General features: G+C 48.9%; 1 pseudogene; it reads left to right on the top strand.

The window, feature by feature from the left end:
- Positions 1-8287: 8287 nt before the first annotated feature.
- On the top strand, positions 8288-10283 carry LOC120642411 (annotated as a pseudogene).
- The last annotated feature ends 369 nt before the right edge of the window (positions 10284-10652 follow it).

Here is a 10652-nt window from a genome sequence, read left to right on the forward strand (position 1 = left end):
CAATCCTGAGTCCCTAACAATGACATCTCAAATTGATCCCCGCACTAAGACGTAAGCCCACGTACCCTTCTCATAGGCTAGCCACAACATTTTATTAGGCATATGATTGGACAAAACTGCAGGAAATAAAACTTTATAGACCCTAATAGTTTGATAGTCTTGGAAAATAGTGTATGCACAGTTTGATCCTGATGAAACTCTTCGCCCCATCTTTTTTTATAATTATCTTGTCATGTCACCACAAATGCTGACGTGTTACTATATATTTATAGTGCCTGATTGGTTGCTCGCACCTGCCCTCAGCCAGGCCCTCTACATACGAGAAGAGACCTTTGTTTGGTTGGCGTAGCTGCAGGGCCAGACTCTGAACATGCAGAGAACGCCCTAGGGCCAGGCTCCGGAGGAACGCTCAAATCGAGCGTATCCCGCGGGCCAAGCTCGTGCGGTGCGCTGCTAGCACGCATGGGCGAGCGTGCAGAGAGAAAAAGCGGATCGCCTCCAGTAGATGCGGGCAACCAATCATCATTTCTTCTTAGCCTGGCTGTGCGCAGACATCAACCAAACAGAAGAGCGCTGCATCCGGCAGACCTGGCCGGCACGGGCTTGGGCGGACGGTGCAAGCCAGGCCATGGAAAGACGTGAACCAATCAGGCCCTTAATGTGCATGAAACCTCTCTGAAACTTTAGCATTCAAATTTTATCCCACAAAGAGCGTTGTTTTAGCTTGTAACTAATGACATCCATCTAAATAAAGCAATAAAAATACCAAGAAAATATTTTCTAAAAGAAACACATAGAACAAATCAAATACTTAGTAGATGTTAATTTTCTACTTCCAATGCATATGCATTCATTGAAAACACAGAAAACCAAATAAATAACATGATTTTTCATCACAATTGTTAGAAATAATTAGTCACGTAGTCTTGCAGGATTTTGCTGACGTCGACCGGCTTATAGGCAAGTGACTTGTGTTAGTATTAGCCAGGCTTAAACATTAGAGGCTAATAACCCAAGATCTTAACATAACCTAGTTCATGACAAATCAATCTAATGCGGAATAAATTGGTAAACATTATACCAGCGTTAGCAGTTGCAGCAGCCATTTACGCCTGATCCGTAGAGGAAGTAGGCGTTCTTGTCGGTGTAGGAGATGCAGCAGCGAATCAGCGTCCTTCGGGCGCCAAACGAGAGTGCTTGGCCTTCCAAACCCCTCCAGTGCCTTTAGCGATCAGACTAGTGGTGGCTAGGGTTTTAGAATGACGTGAATGGGGTGATTAAGGTGCTAACCACGACCTTATATTTATAGGCACTGTGGGGCTGGGGGCCAGCCTCTGGAAACGGGCCTAATGGGCCTGCTGATCACAGCCCATTAGGGTTTTATCATCAGGTTTCCTTAATCACGTTTAGATGGTTTAAACGCTTCCTTAATAGTGAAGATCACAAAATATCTTAACTGAAATATTTATTTCCAACATTCTCCCACGTGATCGAACGGTTAAGGCTAATGTTCGTATCATACTAATGTTCACCCTTAGTAGTAACAGAAAGTACCGGACCAATGCGTCGTCAGTAGCTTGATGCACTACTGGGACCCCATTACCCACAGTCTCACTGAAACACCTCGGTAGAACGCTTATTCGTTAGTTGGGAGTCATAATGGCCCTAAACCAGGACCTAAAGACTATCCACCAAACCCATATTAGTAACGTGCTGCTTAAACACGTTCGGTGGTAAGCCTTTAGTGAGCGGATCCGCTAACATAGCATTAGTTCTTATGTGCTCAATCTTAATGGTTCGATCCTGGCATCTTTCTTTCACAACACGATACTTAAGGTCAATGTGTTTGGAAGCACCACTTGACTTGTTGTTACTCGAAAAGAATACTGCAGACTGATTATCGCAGTATAACGTTATAGGTTCCGTAATGCTGTCAATTACCTTGAGGCCCGGAATAAAATTCTTAAGCCAAACAGCCTGTCCAGTTGCTTCATAGCATGCCACAAACTCAGCTTGCATCGTCGACGCTGCAACTAAACTTTGCTTAGAGCTTTTCCATGATATAGCTCCACCAGCTAACATGTAGATATATCCTGATGTAGATTTTCTACTATCCACACATCCAGCAAAGTCAGCATCAGTATAACCCACAACTTCAAGGTTATCTGATCTTCTGTATGTGAGCATGAAGTCTTTAGTGCCTTGGCAGTAACGTAATGCCTTCTTGACACCAACCCAGTGGACCTTTCCGGGATTTTTCTGATATCTTCCAAACATTCCGGTAGCAAATGCCAAGTCAGGACGCGTACAGACTTGTGCATACATCAGGCTTCCGACAGCTGAAGCATAAGGTATGTCCTTCATTTCATCTGATTCCAATTGGTTCTTAGGACATTGGGCTTCACTAAACTTATCGCCCTTCGCTAATGGAACAGGTGTGGCCTTACTCTTATCCATATTAAATCTCTTAAGCATTTTCTCAATATATGCCTTTTGAGACAATCCTAGTACTCCTTTGGTCCTATCTCGGTGTATCTCAATGCCCAGAACATAAGAGGCTTCACCAAGATCTTTCATATCAAAATTGGATGAAAGAAATCCCTTTGTTTCATGCAGCATACGCTTATCGCTGCTCGCTAATAGGATATCATCCACATAAAGCACTAGAATTATAAATTTACCACCCTTTATCTTAGTGTAGATACAATTATCCACGTCATTCTCCTTAAATCCGAATTTCTTAATCACTTGATCGAATTTAAGGTTCCACTGTCTTGACGCTTGCTTAAGCCCGTAAATGGATTTCTTAAGTCTGCATCCTAAATGTTCCTTGCCCTTCACAACAAAACCTTCCGGTTGTGCCATGAAGATGGTCTCATCCAAGTCACCATTAAGGAACGCAGTTTTGACATCCATCTGATGTAGCTCTAAGTCATAATGAGCCACTAGCGCCATAACGATTCTGAATGAATCTTTCTTAGACACAGGGGAGAAGGTTTCATTATAATCAATCCCTTCCTTTTGCGTAAAACCTTTGGCTACAAGCCTTGCTTTGAATCGTTCGACATTCCCTTTAGAATCACGTTTAGTCTTGTAGACCCATTTACAGCCTACTGATTTGACTCCATTAGGAATATCTACCAGATCCCAAACATCATTGGAACTCATGGACTTAAGCTCTTCTTCCATGGCCTCAACCCATTTGGCAGAGTTCTCACATGATACTGCCTCTCTAAACGAGTTAGGATCATCAGCTTTCCCAATATCATACATGTCTTCACTTAAGTATGTCTCACAATCAGGGAAAACTGTCTGTTTCCTAGCCCGCTGTGATCTTCTTAATGGTTCAACAGGCTGAGGTGCTGGTTGAGGTGCAGTCTGAGGCACCTCGACAGGGTTTTCAACTTCAGCATTAGGTGCCATTTGTTCAACTTGTTGTTCGCTCGCAGGCTCAGGAGCTACTTCAACAGGCGGAGCAGCGCTAGTACTCTGAACAGGAGGCGTAATCTGAACAGATGGTGTACTCTGAACAGAAGGAACGAACAGCGGCACTAACTGAGGTGTTACTGTTTCTTGAATCACCGGGATGGGAAGCTCAGCCCGTATTTCTTCAAGATTTATTTCCCTCCTCGGAAAGCTCCCACTGATTCCTGCATCCTCTAGGAATACAGCCTGCCTGGTCTCAACGAACTTAGTGAAACGATCAGGACAGTAGAATCGGTATCCCTTAGACTTATCAGGGTATCCGATGAAATAGCAGCTCACCGTCTTATCATCTAATTTCTTTTGCTGTGGATTAAATAACTTAGCTTCGGCTGGACAGCCCCACACACGCAAATAATTAAGCGATGGTTTCTTCCCAAACCACAACTCATAAGGTGTTTTTGGCACGGATTTGGAAGGAACACGATTAAGTATGTGTGCAGCTGTTTTTAATGCTTCCATCCACAGCTCCACAGACAAAGTAGAATAACTAAGCATGCTACGTACCATGTCCATTAGTGTACGATTACGACGCTCAGCAACTCCGTTTTGCTGTGGTTCGCCCGGCATACTGTACTGGGCCTTTATACCATTCTCTTCAAGATACTTAGCGAATGGTCCAGGTACTTGGCCGAATGGAGCATGTCTCCCATAATATTCACCACCTCGATCCGATCTCACTAATTTAATAGTGACATTATGCTGATTTTCCACTTCAGCCTTGAATATTTTGAATTTTTCTAATGACTCGGATCGATCACGAATGGGGTAAATATAACCATAACGAGAGAAGTCATCTGTGAAGGTAATGAACGAGTCAAAACCATCAACAGACTTTACTGGGAACGTGCCACAAATATCAGTATGAATTATTTCTAATAGGCCCGAACTCCAAGTAGCTCCTTTCTTAATTGTCTTAGCGAATTTCCCCTTAATACAATCAACACATTGTTGATCTAAGTCTGAGAGATCTAATGAATGGAGTATCTCTTCTCTTATGAGACGCTCAATTCTCCCCCTCGAAATGTGGCCCAAACGACAATGCCACAATTTCGAAGAAGTCTCATCATCACGCTTACGCTTATGCGATACATCATCCACATTCATTGCAGAATAAACTTTATCAAGAGAGAGCAAATAAAGATCGCCTTGCAAATGACCAAGGCCCACACTTAAATTATGAAATTTAATGTTGCACACAGAGTTGCCAAACTCACAAATATGTCCCGACTTATCTAAACGTGAAACAGAAATAAGGTTTCTCTTCAAACTGGGAACATAAAGAACATCATGCAAACTAAGGTTGAAGCCGCCTGGTAACTCCAAATTGAAGCTCCCAATGCCTTCAACCTTCACTTCATTGCCATCAGCCACTCTGAGACTTCGCTCCCCCTCTCTTATAGTTCGGATCGAACTGAATACCTGCAGTGAATTGGAAATGTGCACAGTGGCACCTGAGTCAATCCACCAAGTATTGGGAGAAAAATTCACTAAGAATGATTCATCAATAAAAGATACATAATCAGTAATTGTACCTTTGTTCTTAAGCCACTCCTTAAATCCATGGCAATCCTTCTGCTCATGTTTAGGTGACTTGCAGAACTTGCACAGCCTCTCATTAGAGGTCTTCTTATGTGACACGGCCTTGTTCTTATGGCCCTTAAACTTTCTCTTATGCTGCCTGCTGCTGCCAGACTCAGTCTGATGCTTAGGAGTGTTGCTCATGCTAACACGCCCAAAGCGCTCGCTGACCATGTTGACAGCATCTTTCATCCTCTCAGCTTTCTGCCTTTCTTCTTCCTCAACACAGTAGCTAATGAGCTCAGCCATGCTCCAAGTCGCCTTCTGAGTGTTGTAGCTTATTTTGAAGGGACTGTACTGTGCTGGCAGAGAAGTCATGATGAAGTGCACCAGAAAACCATCAGAGATAGCCATATCCAGTGTCTTCAGCTTATTTGCCATGTCACACATGCTCATAATGTGCTCCCTGATTCCACTTTGCCCATCATACTGTGAAGTCAGCATCTTCATGATCAGGGTGCTAGCATAAGTCTTGGAAGAACTCTTAAAGTTCTCCTCCACCTTGGCAAGATATGCCTTGGCGCTCAGATCATTACCATCCTGATCCTTATCAGGAATAGCACCACAGATGGCCGGTGTGATCGTGTTCTTAATGATCATGTTGGCCATCCTGTCTGATCTCTCCCACTTCTCAATGGCAGTACGATCACCATTGGAATCAGTGGGCTCTGCTGGCTTATCTTGACGTAAGGCGAGATCATACTCGCACACAGCAATGGCCACCTGAACATCTTTATACCAGCTTGGATAGTTGGTGCCATTCAGGGGCTCAATGGACTTCAGGTAGCCCGTCACAGTGTTCACTGAAAATCATGAGAACAATAACTTAATTAAACTCACAATTAAGATGCGCATAAGAAGTATGATATTAACCCTACGATGGTCTGATTAAAATCATACATAAATTTCAATTTGCATCACCGATGGGGAAAACAAACGAAATTTATCATTAAAACTCGTAATTAAATCAACGATGGTCAGAATTAATTACAAGTGCTCTAAATAAACTTCCCGATGGTTCCATTTAAATAGAGTGCATCTTAATTGCTTATGGTGGATGAACATAATTTTCAGTGAATAAATGCAATTAAAACATGATTAAAAGCATTTAAATAACTCATGGAAATTAATTAACATAATGCTGGTAATAATAAGTGCAACAGAAATAATTAAAGCCTTTAAACATAACAGCAATTAAATTGAGGTTGAATCATAAGAAACAGTAAAAGAAAAAGCTTTAACATCAAAACTGGGTTAAAACACGTAAAGGGCCCAAAATTCTCCTCTGCGCGCGCGGCCCAATCTGCGCATTTGGCCCATTTGGCCCATCCCGCGAAACCCTAATGCGGAGCAATCTGGACCGTTCGTCATGATCCAAAGGCCACAAACTGATGTGATTTCATATAAAAGAGTGGAGACATGTCTGAAACCTAAATCACTTCCACTCCCTCTCCTTCTTCAACCCTCAGACCGAGCCGCCGCTTCCTCACGCGTCGGGAGACGCAGCCCGAGGCCCGGCCGCATCCGCCGCGTGCAGACGCGCCGCGCACGGGCCTGGCAGCGCCGCCGCGCGTCCGCCTGACGCGGGACTCGCGCGCGGGCCCGCGGTCTGAGCTCTGGCCGCCGCTGGAGCCTGATGCGGGCGCGCCTTGGAGCCAGGCGGCGCCTGCCGCTGTGCCGCTCGGGCCGGCCGGACGGCCGCCTCGCGGGCCCAGCAGCCGCACAACCGGGAGTCTGAGGCCGCCGCCGCCTGATGGGCCCGCAGCCGCCGGCCGCATTCGCGTGCTGCACGCTGCAGCACTGGTGCGGGCCCGCCCGGCCACGCACCGCAAATGCGCTGGCGCAGCAGCCAGCTCGGCCCCCGCCGGCTACGTGCCGCTGGGGCACAGGTCCCGCAGCCGCTGCCTCCACACGCGCGCGGGAGCTGCTGCGCGGGTCCGCGGCAGTGACGCTTGCTGCGCTGAGCGGCTTGAGCCCGCCACCGCCGCCTCAGGGCGCGTGGCCGCGTGCAGCTGCGCGCGCGAGTGCCAGCGCCGCTTTGACCCTCTGGTGCGCGCGCGTCGCGCTAGGCGCGGAGCAGCCACGCGCTAGCAGGGCGCCGGCCGGTGTTTGCTTATTGTCAGTAAACCAACTCATGGTCACACGGTAAGATTCAATCTTAGGGTTAGAGTTAGAGTTCATCACGGGATTTGGAGATTTCTTATGCGATCTGAAGATTGCTTTTCCCCTCCTTCTTAATGCTCACTGATGCATCAATTTCGTGAGTTTGGCTTTAATTTCGCGGAAATTAACATAAACAGAGACATAAATTGGGGAAAAAACAGTCAGCAAACTTAAACCCTAACCTTAATTACTTGATTTAATCATGACATTAACTTAAACTGATTCATTACTCAGGCATGATTGCATCTAATCCGAGACACTTAGCATTAACAGATCAAGATTAATCTTAAACTTGACCTAAACCGAATTAGATTAGATCTAATCTCGTGATCAGAAACTTAATTAACCATGATTTAGATCTAATCACGCATGATTAACACATAAAAACCATTATGCAGGATCTAATTGCATCTTAAACCGACGAAATTCAGAGGCATAAACATGGCTCAAAATTGACCGTGCATGACTAGGTTAAGATGGCTCATGATACCGATTGTTAGTATTAGCCAGGCTTAAACATTAGAGGCTAATAACCCAAGATCTTAACATAACCTAGTTCATGACAAATCAATCTAATGCGGAATAAATTGGTAAACATTATACCAGCGTTAGCAGTTGCAGCAGCCATTTACGCCTAATCCGTAGAGGAAGTAGGCGTTCTTGTCGGTGTAGGAGATGCAGCAGCGAATCGGCGTCCTTCGGGCGCCAAACGAGAGTGCTTGGCCTTCCAAACCCCTCCAGTGCCTTTAGCGATCAGACTAGCGGTGGCTAGGGTTTTAGAATGACGTGAATGGGGTGATTAAGGTGCTAACCACGACCTTATATTTATAGGCACTGTGGGGCTGGGGGCCAGCCTCTGGAAACGGGCCTAATGGGCCTGCTGATCACAGCCCATTAGGGTTTTATCATCAGGTTTCCTTAATCACGTTTAGATGGTTTAAACGCTTCCTTAATAGTGAAGATCACAAAATATCTTAACTGAAATATTTATTTCCAACAACTTGTACAAGGTTCTCAACTGGAGTACGTACTATAGGGTACATAGGACAACGTAACGTACGTACTGGCTGATCGAAGAGGAGACTCCCAAGTTGCCATGCATGCGAAACCCAACTATATAAACACAACATCGGAGCTTACGAGCTAAGCACACACGGCTCACAAGTCACAAGCACCGGCCTCTCGCTTTCAGCGACCATGGAGTTCGGGTTTCACCGCCTCCTCGCCCTCGCCCTAGCCCTAGTGCTCCTCGCCTGCGGCGGCATCGCGCCGGCGGGCGCTGGGAGCTCCTGCAGGACAGCGTCGGCGTGTCGGCGATGCACATGCAGCTGCTGCACAACGACCGCGTGATCCTCTTCGACCGCACCAACTTCGGCCCGTCCAACCTCACCTTCCCCCCCGGCCACCCCTGCCGCCGCAACCCCAGGGACCAGTGGTTCCGCGGCGGCGCCGGCTGCACCGCGCACTCCGTCGAGTACGACGTCGCCTCCAACACCTTCCGCGTGCTCTCCATCTTCACCGACACCTGGTGCTCCTCGGGCTACGTCGCGCCCGACGGCACCCTCGTCCAGACCGGCGGGTGGGGCGACGGCACCCGCAAGGTGCGCCTCATGCCTTGTGCACCGGGGGGGCTGGCCTGCGACTGGTCCGAGAAGCCGACGGACCCGGACGTGCTCGCCGCCGACCGCTGGTACGCCACCAACCAGAAGCTCCCCGACGGCAGCGCCATCATCGTCGGCGGGCTGGGCCAGCCCAACTACGAGTTCCACCCAAAGGCGGATCCTCCATCTGGTACCACCTTGCCGCTGCAGTTTCTGTCCGGAGATAACAGCATGTACCTGTATCCTTTCGTGCACCTCAACGTGGACGGCAACCTTTTCATCTTCGAGAACAACCATGCCATCCTGTTCGACTACAAGTCTACTACAAGAACGGCGGGGTCGTCCGGACGTACCCCACGCTCGGCGACGGCGCCCCGAGGAACAACCCCAACGCGGGCTCCTCGATGCTGCTCCCCCTCAAGCCCAACGCCACCGAGGCCGAGGTGCTCATCTGCGGCGGGGCGCCGGCGAGCTCCAACAGCGCCGTGAATGACAACAGGCAGTTCCCGCCGGCGCTGAGGACGTGCGGGCGGATCAGGATCACCGACCCCGAGCCGGCGGCGGCGTGGGTCGTCGAGGACATGCCGTCGCCGCGGGTGATGGGCGACATGATCCTGCTGCCCAACGGCGAGGTGCTCATCATCAACGGCGCCATGGACGGGGTCGCTGGGTGGGACTCCGCCGACACCTTCAACCCCACGCCCGTCGTCTACCGCCCGGACCGCCCCCTTGGCGACCGGTTCGAGGAGCAGGCACCGGCGGCCGCCGGCACCTCGCGACCGCGGATGTACCACGCCTCGGCGGTGCTCCTCCGCGACGGCCGCGTGCTGCTGGGCGGCAGCAACCCGCACGAGCGCTACGTCTTCAGCGACGCCAAGTTCCCCACCGTGCTCAGCCTCGAGGCCTTCTCGCCTGACTACCTCGACGCCTTCAACGACGACCGCCGCCCCAGCATCGTCGACCCCTCGCTCACGGGCGCGCCGGTGAGCGTCAGCTACGGGGATCAGTTGGTGGTGGCGTTCAGTGTCCCCGTCCGCGACCCCGAGGTGTCGGTGACCATGGTGGCGCCGTCGTTCACGACGCACTCGTTCGCCCAGAACCAGAGGCTGCTGTTCCTCGAGGTCCAGGTGAACAAGGCGCTGCAGGTCCCGGGCATCAGCGGCGCGATGCTGCCGGCCGACGGCTACGTGGCGACCGTGACGATGCCGACCAAGGTCTCCGCGCCGCCGGGCTACTACATGCTGTTCGTCGTGAACGGGCGCATTCCCAGCCAGGGGATCTGGGTCCGCATACAGTGACGTCGGATACCTGCTTGAACATCCTCCCATCTTGAAATCGTTCAGGATCTAGTGGCACGAAAGTGGTTGTAATAAGTGTGTTCCTTTCTTCTAAGGCATCACGTAATCGGCTCAAATTTAATGAGATACTGGGTAACACCATCCAACATTTTGTAAACTTTCAAATGCCTAGCCAATTCACTCTCTACAATAAGTTGATGTTGAGATTGACGAAATCAACGGGCATGTTGCTTGCGTGTTGCTCTCTTTCTCAACTCTAAACTCCTTCCTCCAACAAATTTTAGTATTTCTGGCACAATTCACTCATTCCACTCTCTCATCATTTTTTCAAAACAGAACCGGCAGGAGAGCTGCCCGTTGCATTAATAAGGAGAGTAAAGCCAAGAGACTACAAAACTGGGAAAAAAAACTGTACAAAGAGAACCCACACTCCACATCTCTAAAAGAACTCATGTTCTACCAATTATGCACGCCAGGTGCTTCACCTCAGCCAAAACCCAAGTCAAAGCCTCTCCCTTATTCTTTT

The sequence above is a fragment of the Panicum virgatum genome, chromosome 7K (genome assembly GCF_016808335.1).
Source record: "Panicum virgatum strain AP13 chromosome 7K, P.virgatum_v5, whole genome shotgun sequence".
Classification (NCBI taxonomy): Eukaryota; Viridiplantae; Streptophyta; class Magnoliopsida; order Poales; family Poaceae; genus Panicum; species Panicum virgatum.